This window comes from Salvelinus alpinus, chromosome 24 (assembly GCF_045679555.1).
Source record: "Salvelinus alpinus chromosome 24, SLU_Salpinus.1, whole genome shotgun sequence".
Lineage (NCBI taxonomy): Eukaryota > Metazoa > Chordata > Actinopteri > Salmoniformes > Salmonidae > Salvelinus > Salvelinus alpinus.
This window is the reverse complement of record NC_092109.1, coordinates 12,444,089-12,456,328: the sequence shown is the minus strand read 5'-3', so window position 1 is coordinate 12,456,328 and position 12,240 is coordinate 12,444,089.

The window sequence follows — 12,240 nt, the reverse complement described above, 5'->3', positions numbered from 1 at the left end:
GTTGCAACATTTTCGGTAAACCTTAGACACGGTCATACGTGAAAAGCCCTGGAGGGTGGCCGTTTCTGAGATACTGGATCCGTCACGCCTGGCACCGATGATCATACCACGCTCAAAGTCGCTTAGGTTACTTGTTTTGCCCATTCTAACATTCAATCGAACAGTAACTGAATGCCTCGATGCCTGTCTGCCTGCTTTATATAACAAGACACGGCCACGTGAATCACTGTCTGTAGGAGCATTCCCTTTTCTGGAAAGGGGTGGTGTACCTTATAAAAACTGGCCTTTGAGTGTAGTTTGTGGTCATATTTCTCTGCACATATACACTGAATGTACAAAACATTAGAAAGACCTTCCTAATATTGAGTTGCACCCCCTTTTGCCCTTAGAACAGCCTCAGTTAGTCGGAGCATGAACTCTGCCCCATGTTGATTCCAATGCTTTCTTTCCACATGTATGTCAAGTTGACTGGATGTCCTTTGGGTGGTGGAACATTCTTGAAAAAACCCAGCAGCATTGCAATTCTTGACACAAACCGGTGCGCCTGGCTCCTACTACCATACCCCGTTCAAAGGCTCTTAACTTACCCATTCCCCTCTGAATGGCACACATACAGAATCTGTCTCAATTGTCTCAATGCTTAAAAATCCTTCTTTAACCTGTCTCTTCCTTTTCAGCTACACTGATTGAAGTGGATTTAAGTGACATCAATAAGGGATCATAGCTTTCACCTGGATTCACCTGGTCAGTCTATGTCATGGAAAAAGCTGGTGTTCCTAATGTTTTGTTAAGTCAGTGTATGTGTTTATAAGCTCAGGAGTTGATAGTCTGTTTATATACTTAAAATAGTCTGGAGGAGAGAGGATATGTTCAGGGAACATGATTGATCTCATTCAGTTTGACAGTGACTAATTAATGAATGATAATGAAATCAGCTGACTGTTGATTGTCAGAGTGGCTGGATGCAGATATACAGTAGCTGGTTGGTTTAACTGATTAAATCAGATTGTGAAAGTGTCTGTATGATTGAATGAATGAATTAATATCAGTGTTGTGTTCAAGACCAACTAAAGCGAGAACGATCCAAGACCGGAGCAAATCCAGTCCGAGTCAAGACCGAGACTGTCACGATCGTGTGGAGGAGAGACGGACCAAAACGCAGCATGTGGAAAATAAGCCATCTTCTTTTATTTTACTACGAAGATGAACATGAAACGAAACACTATTACAAACTATACAAAAACAACAAACGACCGTGAAGCTATAAACGTAGTGCACACACACACAGGCTACAAACGTTCAACATAGACAATTCCCCACAAACAGCTAAAGCCTATGGTTGCCTTAAATATGGCTCCCAATCAGAGACAACAATAACCAGCTGTCTCTAATTGAGACCCAATTCAGGCAACCATAGACTTTCCTAGATACCTACACTCAACCATAGACACAGCTAGACTACTATACTAAACATAAACCCAACTACTCTAATAAACCCCCTAAACCTTACAACCACCCTAGACACTAAAAAAAACACATACATTCCCCATGTCACACCCTGACCTAACCAAAATAATTAAGAAAACAAAGAATACTAAGGCCAGGGCGTGACAGAGACCAGAACAATGTGAGTCCAATTCTAGACCATGATTGTAATGTTGTCAAATCACCACCATAGTAAGAGATCAAAATGTCCAGTATTTCTGTGTTCATATTTCAGAACAACATGTGGATTCTTTAAAACATTCAGAATGGTGAAAAATATGCATTCTGCAGAAAATAGAGCCACTACAAATTATTACTAACCCAAATACAGCAGGGAAAAATTGACCTTCTATGCCTTCAGAGAAGGACTAAGGATTTATAAAATAATGATTTTAATAATATAATCTTCAAAGATTCTATGATTTAATCTCTTCAGTTTTTGTTGGAAAGCAAAGGTTTAACACTGAAGAGAAAAAAAGAGATCTAATCAGGATTGTTCTTCGCTGGTCTCTGGAGAGATAAATCTAGCCAATCAGCCATTGGCTAGGCCATCAGAAGCTAGATAAAGGCATCTGCCTTTCAAATGTATTCAGGCAACATTTCGGAGTGACAGTGGAATCGACCAATCACATTTTGAATTAATGAGTGGGACCGTTTTTACAACATGTATGGTAACTTCTGCTTTCTTGAAAGCCAACAGGTCACTGCGAAATAGCAAGCAGGAGTTCCCACGCTCTAGCTACCTAGCTTTTGTTATCAAAGAGGATGTATTTAATTTGTTAGCTTCTCCCTTTTCAAGAATAACTTTCAACAAGAAGTTAAGTTTCAAATGATCATCATCTGGTTAGTGGAACTGTTTTTTATTGCAGTGCACTTGCTGTTGTCAGCCGTCTCTTTGAAAATAACTTGCGTGTGAAACATTGGTGCATTTAAAGTAGAACTGACAGCATTTTAGTGACCACTTAGATATGGTAATTTTCACGTTTCCTAAATTCTTAGAATGTTTGGGAATTATGTATACTAAGGAATTTGTGAAAATTCTATTGCAATATAGAGTGGGAAAGTGGCTGTGTGTTTGTACAATTAATAGACCAAAAAAAAACATCTGTCTTGTCCAGGACCGGAGTCTAAACAGACCGGTGCGCTATAGCCAATCGGAAATTCAGTAGACCTATATACAAACAAACAATTTGCCATCATTGAACTGGACTGTGTGTTTACAGGCAGTAGCAACAGCTTGACTTTAGATCATTAGAAAGCATTCGCCAAAAGCCACAAAATGCACCTGAATGGATTTCTGCAAATATGTAAACACCACGGGAGTCCTCTTACATTTGTGAACTTGAGTCCTATTGATCAAACAACCATGAAAAGGTAGGCTCCCTCTCCCTCAGTTATGCACAACAACAACAAGATCAACAACTAATCCTAGCCAGAGCAAGATCAGCTAAAATCTAACAAAGGAACATTAGATAAATCCTCTCAAACTTGTTCAGCTAGTTTGCCGTCAAAATTGCAGTGCTAAACGATGGAGAATTTCAGCCTCCTCATCCTTCTGCAGCTTGCCTGTCAAATGTGTGCTTTCCCCAACCAAGCACCCAAGCTAACTGGCTAAAGTTGGCTAGCTTGCTAGCTAACGTTAGCTACTTCCAGACAGAAATGAGAGAACACCTCACTCTGACCATTTTTTGGACGTCAGGAAACAGCAGAGGGAGCACCCCCTATCCACATCGACGGGACAGTAGTGGAGAAGGTGGAAAGTTTTAAGTTCCTCGGCGTACACATCACGGACAAACTGAAAAGGCCTACCCAGACAGACGGTGTGGTGAAGAAGGCGCAACAGCTCCTCTTCAACCTCAGGAGGCTGAAGAAATTTGGCTTGTCACCAAAAACACTCAAACTTTTACAGATGCACAATCGAGAGCATCCTGTCGGGCTGTATCACCGTCTGGTACGGCAACTGCTCCGCCCACAACTGTAAGGCTCTCCAGAGGGTAGTGAGGTCTGCACAACGCATCGCCGGGGGCAAACTACCTGCCCTCCAGGACACCTACACCACCCGATGTCACAGGAAGGCCAAAAAGATAATCAAGGACAACAACCACCTGAGCCACTGCCTGTTCACCCCGCTATCACCCAGAAGGCGAGGTCAGTACAGGTGCATCAAAGCTGGGACCAAGAGACTGAAAAACAGCTTCTATCTCAAGGCCATCAGACTGTTAAACAGCCATCACTAACATTGAGTGGCTGCTGCCAACATACTGACTCAATCTCTAGCCACTTAATAATTACAAATTGGATGTAATAAATGTATAACTAATCACTTTAAACAATGCCACTTTATATAATGTTTACATACCCTACATTACTCATATCATATGTATATACTGTACTCTATACCAACTACTGCATCTTGCCTATGCCGTTCGGCCATCCATATATATATATGTACATATTCTTATTCATTCCTTTACACTTGTGTGTATAAGGTAGCTGTTGTGAAGTTGTTAGATATGACTGCATGGTTAGAACTAGAAGCACAAGCATTTCGCTACACTCGCATTAACATCTGCTAACCATGTGTATGTGACAAATAAAATTTGATTTGATTTACTTGTCGTAGCAGAGTTGTTTACACAGAGCGTTCTTGACTAACTATTACTGTTTTTGCCTACATTTACTAACCCCGGTCATATTCAGCAGGTGTTGCACATTAGTAAATTCATCAGTTGTTCTGCACTCTGGCACACTCAGATGAGAGTGCTCTGAAATCGGAGTAGATAGCTAGAGTGAATCTGCGAATGCAAGAGAGATGCTAACTGTATAACAGTCGTTCAAGTTCTTGCTCGCTAACCAAGTTACACCTGCCTCTCTAGCTGTTTTTAGTCACCGAAGAACGATATGAGGGGAAAAAGTCAGTTGCTGTAAGGGTGTTTAACTGGCGGCAGAGAAGTCCGACACAGGAAAGAAATAACTGTGTTTCCAACGGCGCAGTTTATTACAAAAAACCCACCGGAAAACATAATAATAAATATCAATGGGTAACATAACCCGATGCACACCAGTACAGACGTACACACACACTACAATAAACAATCACCCACAAGGACATGAGGGGAAACAGAGGGTTAAATACACACCAGTACAGACGTACACATACACTTACAATAAACAATCACCGACAAGGACAAGAGGGGAAACAGAGGGTTAAATACACACCAGTACAGACGTACACATACACTTACAATAAACAATCACCGACAAGGACATGAGGGGAAACAGAGGGTTAAATACACACCAGTACAGACGTACACACACACTTACAATAAACAATCACCGACAAGGACATGAGGGGAAACAGAGGGTTAAATACACACCAGTACAGACGTACACACACACTTACAATAAACAATCACCGACAAGGACATGAGGGGAAACAGAGGGTTAAATACACACCAGTACAGACGTACACACACACTTACAATAAACAATCACCCACAAGGACATGAGGGGAAACAGAGGGTTAAATACACACCAGTACAGACGTACACACACACTTACAATAAACAATCACCCACAAGGACATGAGGGGAAACAGAGGGTTAAATACACACCAGTACAGACGTACACACACACTTACAATAAACAATCACCCACAAGGACATGAGGGGAAACAGAGGGTTAAATACACACCAGTACAGACGTACACATACACTTACAATAAACAATCACCCACAAGGACATGAGGGGAAACAGAGGGTTAAATACACACCAGTACAGACGTACACACACACTTACAATAAACAATCACCCACAAGGACATGAGGGGAAACAGAGGGTTAAATACACACCAGTACAGACGTACACACACACTTACAATAAACAATCACCCACAAGGACATGAGGGGAAACAGAGGGTTAAATACACACCAGTACAGACGTACACACACACTTACAATAAACAATCACCCACAAGGACATGAGGGGAAACAGAGGGTTAAATACACACCAGTACAGACGTACACATACACTACAATAAACAATCACCCACAAGGACATGAGGGGAAACAGAGGGTTAAATACACACCAGTACAGACGTACACACACACTTACAATAAACAATCACCCACAAGGACATGAGGGGAAACAGAGGGTTAAATACACACCAGTACAGACGTACACACACACTTACAATAAACAATCACCCACAAGGACATGAGGGGAAACAGAGGGTTAAATACACACCAGTACAGACGTACACACACACTTACAATAAACAATCACCCACAAGGACATGAGGGGAAACAGAGGGTTAAATACACACCAGTACAGACGTACACACACACTTACAATAAACAATCACCCACAAGGACATGAGGGGAAACAGAGGGTTAAATACACACCAGTACAGACGTACACATACACTTACAATAAACAATCACCGACAAGGACATGAGGGGAAACAGAGGGTTAAATACACAACATGTAATGTATGGGATTGGAACCAGGTGTGATGGAAGACAAGACAAAACCAATGGAAAATTAAAAGTGGATCAGCAATGGCTAGAAGGCCGGTGACTTCGACCGCCGAACACCGCCCGAACAAGGAGAGGGACCAACTTCGGCGGAAGTCGTGACAGTTGCTCATCCACTCTTCCAATGGCATGACATGACATCCTCCTAGCAGCTATCTATCTAGCTAACGTTAGGATCTGTGTTTTTAGCTTGGTACATAAATAGATACACTAGCCTATTAGCCACGTTATGACTGACTTGTGATCATTGCCTTTGATAGTTTGATTGAAATGACATTCCCAGCCTTAGTTACATTCGTTCGTTTTTGTCCCAAATATTTAGTAGTTGAAACTGAAACAGTGCATTAAACAATGTACCAGGCCAATTGTGATTTACAACCTGATAGTAATATTTTTTTAGACTAACAAGAAATGTATTGGTGAATTATATGAATCATGCATTGAATTGCATCCATCTTTTCTGACAACAATGCCTTAGTGTGCCTTGGGGCGGCAGGTAGCCTAGTGGTTAGAGCATTGGGCCAGTAACTAGAAGGTTGTTAGATCGAATCCCTGAGCTGACAATGTGAAAAATCTGTTGTTCTGCCCACTGTTCCTAGGCCGTCATTGTAAAAAAGAATTTGTTCTTAAACTGACTTGCCTACTTAAATAAAATTGTACATCATGGAACGTTCAGTCAAATAGAACCTATTTTTAAAACCTCTTATAAAGTTATCTTTGTAGCATAAACTGGGAATTTTTATTAGTTTTCATATAGATTTTTCAGATTTTCACTCTCAGTATCCCTTTTTTTATAGACCATATTTTGTTTTAATTTTCTAAGTCCACAACAATGCTTAAACCACATCAATCTGATTGGGTGGGCCTGTCATGGCCTGTCTGCCCAGTGAGTAAGCCTCTGTCCCTCTACGCCCCTACGCATGATGACAATTGCGCATCACAAATAGCCTACTAACCAACACACGGACTAAACTTTTTCAATGCATGGTTTGCATACCCATTGCTGCCTTAGTTAGCGTTTACTGGTAGATATCATAAGTTGAAACGTATTTCCTACCCTACCGGCTACAGATGTCATTCTTTTGTGAGCTGCTCCATGCCAAAACCAGCTGAGAGCTGCACACTTGCATCCTGCAGATGACATTCCGCTAAAACTAGGTTATTTTGCGGATCACGTGTTTAGCATCACCCGTTATTGTGGGTGTAGTGAAATTGTGTTTCTAGCTCCGACAGTGCAGTAATATCTAACAAGTAATATCTTAACAATTTCACAACATATACCCAATACACACAAAAATCTAAGTAAAGGAATGGAATTAAGAAAATATAAATATATGGACGAGCAATGTCAGAGCGCCATAGACGAAGATACAGTAGTATAGTATAGTATACAGTATATACATATGAGATGAATAATGCAAAATGTGATACTTAACATTCAAATTTCACTAAAAACCCAGAACTACACTTCAGTAGGTTTATACCTTCATGTGTCACTGAGGTAACGTAAGCCTACCTTCATGTGTCACTGAGGTAACGTAAGCCTACCTTCATGTGTCACTGAGGTAACGTAAACCTACCTTCATGTGTCACTGAGGTAACGTAAACCTACCTTCATGTGTCACTGAGGTAACGTAAGCCTACCTTCATGTGTCACTGAGGTAACGTAAACCTACCTTCATGTGTCACTGAGGTAACGTAAACCTACCTTCATGTGTCACTGAGGTAACGTAAACCTACCTTCATGTGTCACTGAGGTAACGTAAACCTACCTTCATGTGTCAGTGTTCCCATAAAGGGTTGTTATATGTCCAACAAATGGTTGTTGTGTTTTAGAACGTGGAGAGACAACAGACATCAGCACCACTGTTCTACTGAGGAGGACAAAGAGCGTGGAAGATACTCCATAGAGTGAGTTCCAGTATTTCTTTGCTTGCACTGTGTCTAATCCCCAGAGTCAGTGTGTTGAGCAGTGCTGTGTTGTGTTGCAGTGGTAGGTGAGACCTCAGATACAGACCACCCTCCCCCCCCCCACACACACACACACACACTGAGGAGGACAAAGAGCATGGAAGATCCTTGACTTAGTGAGTTATGGATGTTGTTTTATGTTTTAAAGTGGTCCAACCTCCAGAGAGTCAGAATATTGAGCAGTACTGTGTGTTGTGTTCCAGTGGGAGGAGGGAGCAGAGGTCCAGACTCCCCAGTGCCTCCCAGTGTGTCTGAACTGAGACTGGTGCTGCTGTGGAGGACTGAGGATGGGAGGAGTGCAGCAGGAAACACCATCCTGGGCAGAGAGGAGTTTAGGGCCCAGGCCAGCCTTGCTATCATCAATCAATCAAATGTATTTATAAAGCCCTTCTTACATCAGCTGATGTCACAAAGTGCTGTACAAAAACCCAGCTTAAAACCCCAAACAGCAAGCAATGCAGGTGTAGAAGCACGGTGGATAGGAAATACTCCCTAGAAAGGCCAGAACCTAGCCTCCTGGGTGGCGCAGTGGTCTAAGGCACTGCATCGCAGTGCTAGCTGTGCAACCAGAGATTCTGGGTTCGAGCCCAGGTTCTGTCGCAGCCGGCCGCGACCGGGAGGCCCATGGGGCGGTGCACAATTGGCCCAGCGTTGTTCGGGATAGGGAGTTGTTTGCAGCATCGTCCGGGATAGGGAGGGTTTGCAGCATTGTCTGGGATAGGGAGGGTTTGCAGCATCGTCTGGGTTAGGGAGGGTTTGCAGCATCGTCCGGGATAGGGAGGGTTTGCAGCATCGTCTGGGTTAGGGAGGGTTTGCAGCATCGTCCGGGTTAGGGAGAGTTTGGCCGGCAGGGATATCTTTGTCTCATCGCGCACTAGCGACTCCTGTGGCGGGCCGGGAGCAGTGCACGCTGACCAGGTCACTAGGTGTACGGTGTTTCCTCCAACACATTGGTGCGGCTGGCTTCCGGGTTGGATGTGCATTGTGTCAAGAAGCAGTGCGGCTTGGTTGGGTTGTGTTTCGGAGGATGCATGGCTCTCTCGACCTTTGCCTCTCCCGAGTCAGTATGGGAGTTGCAGCGATGAGACAAGACTGTAACTACCACGAAAGAAAGGCCAGAACCTAGGAAGAAACCTAGAGAGGAACCAGGCTATGAGGACAAAGAGCGTGGAAGATACTCCATAGAGTGAGTTCCAGTATTTTTTTTGCTTGCACTGTGTCTAATCCCCAGAGTCAGTGTGTTGAGCAGTGCTGTGTTGTGTTGCAGTGGTAGGCGAGACCTCAGATACAGACCCCCCCCCCCCCCCCCCCTCCACACACACACACAGGAGAGAGAATAGAGGAGATGTTTGGGGGGGGGGGGGGGGGTTTGTGAACACACTGTGATTCTATTCACCCATACGTATAGCCTGAGAGAGCAGAGTGGGGAGTCAGGACATCCAGCAGCTTGTACAGAAGTGTGGGAGCAGGTATCATGTCCTCAACATTAAGGACAGGGCCCTTGGCACTCAGGTCCCAGAGCTGCTGGAGCAGGTAGAGGAGACGGTGGCAGGAAACAGAGAGCGCTTCTACAGCAGTCAGACCTACCAGCAGGCAGAGGCCCAGGTTAGAGGGATGGAGGGAAAGATCCAGAGAGAAAGAGAGGAGAGGAAACAGAGGGAGGAGAGAGAGGAGAGAGAGGAGAGAGAGAGAGAGAGAGAGGCTTAAGAAGGAGTTGCAAGACTCTCTGAAGAAGATAGAAGGAGAGATCCAGGAGCACGAGGGAGATATTATCTGAAGCGAAAAAAACTACTCAGCGAAAAAAACTACTGAACTGGAGAGAAAGGTGATGGAGATGAAGCTGGAGACATCTAAAGAGAGGAGAGATAATGAAAGGAGGGAAACAGACGGAGGAGAGACACAAACATGAGACTGAGGAGATGAGGAAGCACTATGAAGGAGAGGCCAGAGTTGAAACAGAGAGAAACCTGATGAAGATAGTTCTACCTGACTTACAGAGGGACATCATGATCGTAAAGACAAAGACGCAGAGGGAGTTCAGAAGATTGATGGAGGAGAAGGATAGACAGATGAATGAGAAGAATATGCAGATGGCGGGAAATGAGAGATAGAGGGACTGATAGAAAGACTGAAGGATTTCAGTGGGGGATGTGTAAATTACTCCCTGTAACTACCCTGAAAAGCAGTTCACAGATACAGGGAGAAGGAGAAAGAGGAAAGGGAATAGAGATCTGATGAATGTTAGGGCAGATGAGACTCCTTCGTGGAGGGGTTAGAGAGGAGACAAGTTCGGGAGAATCACACTGGATTTATCCCACAATGTGAGTTCAACGTGGTAGTCTTACTATTTGACCAAAGAGTCATTCCGTTTTCTTCAGTTAGTATATTTCCATTAATCAAAGTGCACAGTGTATTTGTCGTGTTGAAACTAGGTTTAAGAGTTATGTATTTGTTTATTGTGCAGTGTTTGTTCATTGAACCTGTAATAAGTGATGTGAAAGTATTTTTTTCTTACCAATGATAGCTCCAGAGCAGTAGCCTACCTTGTCCCACCCAATTGATGTCTATTGTTCATTTAAAATGGTCAAAAAGAAACAAAAATAGCTTTTTAGCACAGAAAACTATTTCTCAACCAATAATTTTGCTTGGATTGTCTGGGAGCGGTCTTATAAGGGGCCCAATAGGAGGGGCCTAAAGGGAGGGATATGTACAGCCAGATTGCTCAAGATTGACTTCGAAGTTGGATATCTGTCCATGTCCCGAGGACGTCGGTAAATGCCTTCAAAACTGTCCACTAGGGGCAACAGTGAGCGCTGAGGCTCGGGTTTTGCTAGGGCGTTATTTTCAACCAACATCTATCAGGAAATAACAAGGATCACATCGTCACAGTTTGTCACACTTTTACAGCTGTACAATATGATACAAAACACAGGTAAAAAAAAGATGTCTAGACGACCAGAAGATGGCAGTGTTAAATCCTTTGAAGAGACGGCATTGTTATTTCTCTCTTGACCCGTGTAACTACACGGAATGATGCGAGACGTTAGCTAACGCTTTATCCATTCAAGACATAACCAGAAAGACAGCAGCTGTAAGAGTATAGATGAACAACATTCCACACAGATTCTATCAGCCCACTGGCCTGATTAGAGAGACCTACCCCCTTTAATCAACATACTTGGCAGAAAATACCAACACAGTGAGAGAGAGAGCGGTGTCGATACATTTGCATCTTTGCTCAATTTTTGAATGAAGTTCTGAAGTGGTGTCGATATATTGACAAAAAAAAAATTGCACATGGGGAGGAACAGGAAAAGAGCTGTCAGACTTTATGGCATCACTCAATGACATTGACCCAAATCTCAAATTCACTATTGAATGTGACACTCAACGTGTTCATTACCTCGATATGTGGATTGAGAAATCAAATGGAACCCTGTTTACAACTCTGTATAGAAAAGAAACGGACAGAAATACTCTATTACAGGGGGACAGCTTTCACCATGAGCCATTAAAAAGAGGACTTCCAAGAAGCCAGTTTTTCAGACTGCACCGTTGTGCCAAAAAGCTCCCCCCTGCCAGAATCCCCCCCCCCCCCCACTTCGCGTGAATGCACACGCACTCAATACTTCATTGCTGAAACTTGCTTGCTAGTTGAGATTTCTGATCACGTTAGGCTGCGTTTCATTTTATTTTTATGTCGGTTTGATAGCGGGGAGGCACTAATAATGTCTGCAGTTTTCGGTTTGGCTATTTGTTTCAAGTGTATTAGTCTATAAATAAATCTCTTTGCCAAAATGTGTCATCTCTCCATTGTCTTATTAGACTAGTATTTTTGAAATTGTAATGATAATAATTCAGCCATAGTTGTTCTGAAATGTTTATTGCTTGCCTACATTTTACTCCCTCCTCTATGTTTAATATAACACACATACATTTGAAGTCAGAAGTTAACACCTTAGCCAAATACATTTAAACTCAGTTTCACAATTCCTGACAATTAATCCTAGTAAAAATTCCCTGTCTTAGGTCAGTTAGGATCACCACTTTATTTTAAGAATGTGAAATGTCAGAATAATAGTAGAGGATGATTTATTTCAGCTTTTATATCTTTCTCATTCCCAGTGGGTCAGAAGTTTACATACTCAATTAGTATTTGGTAGCATTGCCTTAAATTGTTCAACTTGGGTCAAACGGCTAGCCTTCCACAAGCTTCCCACAATAAGTTGGTGAATTTTGGCCCATTCCT